The 4462-nt window shown below is 39.8% G+C and overlaps 1 pseudogene; it reads left to right on the top strand.

Moving 5' to 3' along the window:
* Nucleotides 1-1371: 1371 nt before the first annotated feature.
* LOC110036977 lies at nucleotides 1372-2810 on the top strand (annotated as a pseudogene).
* Nucleotides 2811-4462: the final 1652 nt, after the last annotated feature.

Raw genomic sequence — 4462 nt, 5'->3', positions numbered from 1 at the left:
CGCACAAAAAAAGCATAAAAGAAAGATATATAATTAAACAAATACTAGTACAAAAGCTGCAATAGGACAACATAAATAAAGATAGTGACACCCTATAATATCCTCCACATAGTGAAGAGGTTCGTTACTTCATGTTCCTTCTTCAAGAGCCAACATTCTCGCATGAAAAGCCTAAAAAATCTATGTATTCTCACTAAGGAGGTGATCAATCTTTACAAGCTATGTCTTACATGCCCTCGAGAAAAGAATCATCTCATATTCAAAGAGCATCAACATTACCTTCTCAAAATTCTAGTAATCGTGTTGGTTTTCTTGGGGACATGATTGCCTAGATTTCAACATATCGTGGAGCAAAAATCTCCTCTAAGAAGCTCAATAACAGGGTGAGAAGCCTCCTCCAAAAAGCCCTAAACCAACACAAAAATTTTCCACAAGAAAAGCTTGACATCAATACAAAGAATCTTCTCCAAAATGCAAAACAAAGAGACTCTAATTTCTCTCCACTACAAGAATTCTTTCCAAAATGCGCACCAGGGAGACTCTAATCACTCCCGTCTCTCGCAGTCCAATCTTGCTTCCCTCGGATTGCTGACATGGTCACATGTTGTCCATGTCCCCATATCGCTGACATGGCAGTCAGTCGTCCACCCGATCACTTTCACATCACACCAACCGATCAATGCCAACCTAGACACAGTGGCCAACCTCCGCCATGATAACCTCAAACCACTGTCGCTGCAAACTACCACAGTCGGTTAAAATAATTCAATTTTATGAGTTCGAGGGAATTGAACCCAAGTAACAAGGAGAGATAGTGTATGTATGTCTCTATATTTATTGATGGCTTATAAGTTGTCCCCTAGTTTTTAATATATAACAATCAATATTTCTTAGCTCAGCAAAAATGTTTTTAGTAGTTATGTTTAATAAATAATTAAAATGAGAGAGAATCGATGTTTAATGTTATTGTGTGTTGAAAGATCTCGAAACTATGATTATATTTCATATTTGTTATAACTTTATATTTAGAGGGTTAAAAATTATATGAGAGATCTTGATAATCTCTATTTATTTATCTCCTTAATTAAAGAGAATAGTTGTCTCTTATATTTTGTTATTATTCATTTCATTTTCTACTGTATTTTATTTTTATTATTTTCCTTACCAGTAAGTCTTGTAATGGGTATTTATACCCCTCTTGCATTAATAAAATGAAGTATTCTGTATTATTCTAAATTTCAACATGGTATCAAAACCTAATTTTGTACTCTAGTCATCTTTTCTTGCTCCGAGTTGTGCAGTGGATCGGCCTCAACACAAGAATCGAGGAACCCTCCAATTGCGGAAGAAGCCCACGCCCCCTCACCTACTATGAAAATCTCCGGTCAACAAAAGATTGGGAGCTTACCTGCTCAAAATAGTTCACAAAGTACCGGTTCAGAGGCTTCTCAGGCCTCCTCTTTGGTTCATCCATCAACTACTCCTCTCGTAATGGCTTTCACGAGTTTCTTCTTGGGTGCCGCTAGCGGAATCCTCGGACTCCTGCGCCTTCAGCAATCATCGTCACGAGCTGGCTCCCTCACCGTCCCAGTGGTCCCCCGACCTGTCGTTTTCGACGGCGACAACAGAAACTTCATTTGTGGAAGACAGATCTGCCCATTTCTCTTACAAAGGGAAACTCTATCTCTTCATCTGACGATCGCCGAAAAACATAAGATCCTCCTGCGGAACTCCGCCGCAGCATTGTCATCTCCGGCCGAAGAAAGCGATAATGCAGGGCAAGCGTCGGTGCCCTTAACCGACAAGTACCAGGCTCTCATCATGGGGTCCTTCTTCTTCATTTGGTATTTTCTGAATGTGATCTTCAACATTCTAAACAAGAAGATCTACAATTACTTCACGTATCTTTACTTTGTCTCTGTCATACATCTATTTGTCAGAGTGGTGTATTGTCTGGTCAGCTGGGTAGTTGGGCTTCCTAAACGCGCTCCCATCGATTCCAATATTTTGAAATTTCTTGTCCCAATTGGGATTTGCCACACTATTGGTCATGTCACAAGCAATGTTTCATTTGTTGTAGTCGCAGTCTCCTTCACCCACACAATCAAAGCTTTGGAACCTTTCTTCAATGCGAAAGCCTCACAATTCATTCTTGGCCAGCAGATTCCCTTAACATTGTGTTTGTCACTTGCACCAGTTGTGTTTGGTCTCTCTATGGCCTCTTTAACTGAGTTGTCATTCAACTAAATTGGCTTTATTAGTGTTATGATTTCTAATATCTCCTTCACCTATAGAAGCATTTATTCAAAGAAAACAATGACTGATATGGACAACACAAATTTATAAGCTTACAACACAAATTTATAAGCTTACAACACAAATTTATAAGCTTACAACACAAATTTATAAGCTTACAACACAAATTTATAAGCTTACAACACAAATTTATAAGCTTACATTTCAATCATTGCACTGATCGTTTGCATTCCTCCTGCAATAATCTATGAAGGACCTCAGTTGCTTCAGCATGGCTTCAATGATGCAATAGAAAAAGTCGGTTTAAATAAGTTCATCACAGATCTGTTCTAGGTAGGCATGTTTTATCACCTTTGTAATCAGGTTGCAACAAACACCTTAGAAAGAGTGGCTCCTCTCACATATGTAATCAGAAATATGCTGAAGCGAGTCTTTGTTATCGGCTTTTTAACATAATCTTTGGAAACAAAATCTCAACTCAAATTGGCAAACTTCTCTTTTATACCAGCCAAATCCGTAAACTACCAGTTGGATCCTTCTTCTACAATTTCTAACAGACTTCCCAACAATTTAGCAAGAACCCCCTACCACTATTGTTTACCCAAATCCTTCTATTCTCCTCTTCAATACCTAATGCAGGGTTTCCTTACCCATATCTCCTTGCCAAATCTTCACTTTCTTGCAACCAAAACTCATTATGTGGTTGCAGGGGCTCTCCCGATTTCCTTCCAGGAAATTGCTCTCTTTGGAATCTTGAACCTCCCTACTGCAGACCCTCTTTTGCATGCATCCTCTGCCTATAGTAGCAACAACAGGATCTCCTCGTGATCCCATAAGCAACAGGTTGTAGCAAGCAACAACCAATCCTCTCCAAGTTCTTCTGGCTCTCTACCTGATCTCTTCCTCTTATCCGGATCTTTTTCTGTTGCAGGCTCTCAATCGATTCTCTGCCCACGTTCTTTTTGGCTAATTTGCAGGCCCTCCACTGAAGCTCCTCCTATTCTTCCGAGCACCAGACTTTTCCCTGCATGAGCTCCTTAGTTCAAATTCCATTGCTTGAATCTTCTTAGCAACTAACCTTCCTCCACCGGAAATAATTCCCTGCTGATAGTCAGAACTATCCCTTGATGGTTTTTCCTGCCACTGGAACTCCCTCTTGTGGCATTTCCTACCGCCAGAACTTTCTGCAGACATATATGTTGTCGACTGGACCTTCGGACTTACTGTTGCAGTTGGTTTTCTCCCTTGCAGCCTTTCCTGCTGTCGGACCTCCCTCATGCAGCTTTTCTCATCGTCGGATCTACCTCAACAATTTTTTCCCTGCAGATTTTGGCCAGCTCTTCCCAAAGAAAGCACTGCTCTTTCCTACATCATTATTACAGCCTTCTTCGAGCACTACAACTTTCCTAAGCACTGTTGTTGGCCCTCTACAGCTTTCCTGTAACCTCCCTGCAGCCTCTTTGCAGCTTTCTTGCAACCCCCCTGCATCCTTCTTGTAGCTTTCCTGCATCTCTTCTGCAGCATTATTGCAGCCTTCTTGTTGCTTTCATGCAATTATCAGTTAATCGGTGACTTAAAAATTCATTCATTGACCTTAGCCCTCGTCCAGGCCACTCTCAGGCTTCAGCCACTCTCAGGCTTCGGCACTCTCATGCTTCGACACTCTCAGGCTTCAGCGCTCTCAGGCTTTGACATTCTCAGGCTTTGACACTCTTAGGCTTCGACATTCTAGGCTTCGGGACCTTCGGCTTCGACACTTACGGTTTGAGGATTGTTGGAGTTTCTTATTGGCAAATTGATGCTACATGTCCAGTCAGCATTCCACAACCGATGTTTTCAAATTCAAGTTGAATATGGTTTTCAACCATGTTCAACTTGAGGGAGAGTGTAGAAAGATCTCGAAACTAATGATTATATTTCATATTTGTTATAACTCTATATTTAGAGGGTTATAAATTATATGAGGAATCTTGATAATCTGTATTTATTTATCTTTTTTTATTAAAGAGATTAGCCGTCTCTTGTATTTTGTTATTATTCATTTCATCTTATGTTGTATTCTGTTTTTATTGTTTTCCTTACCAGTAAGTCATGTAATGGTATTTACACCCCTTTTTGCATCAATAAAATGAAGTATTTTGCATTATTCTAAATTTCAATATTGCGAAAGGAAAAAATAAAATAAGTTGGTGGTTGTGAGTGTTTT

Source organism: Phalaenopsis equestris, unplaced genomic scaffold (genome assembly GCF_001263595.1).
Source record: "Phalaenopsis equestris unplaced genomic scaffold, ASM126359v1 Scaffold213490, whole genome shotgun sequence".
In the NCBI taxonomy this organism is placed as follows: Eukaryota; Viridiplantae; Streptophyta; class Magnoliopsida; order Asparagales; family Orchidaceae; genus Phalaenopsis; species Phalaenopsis equestris.
The sequence above is the reverse complement of the archived record's forward strand: the minus strand, read 5'-3'. Positions and strand labels throughout refer to the sequence as shown.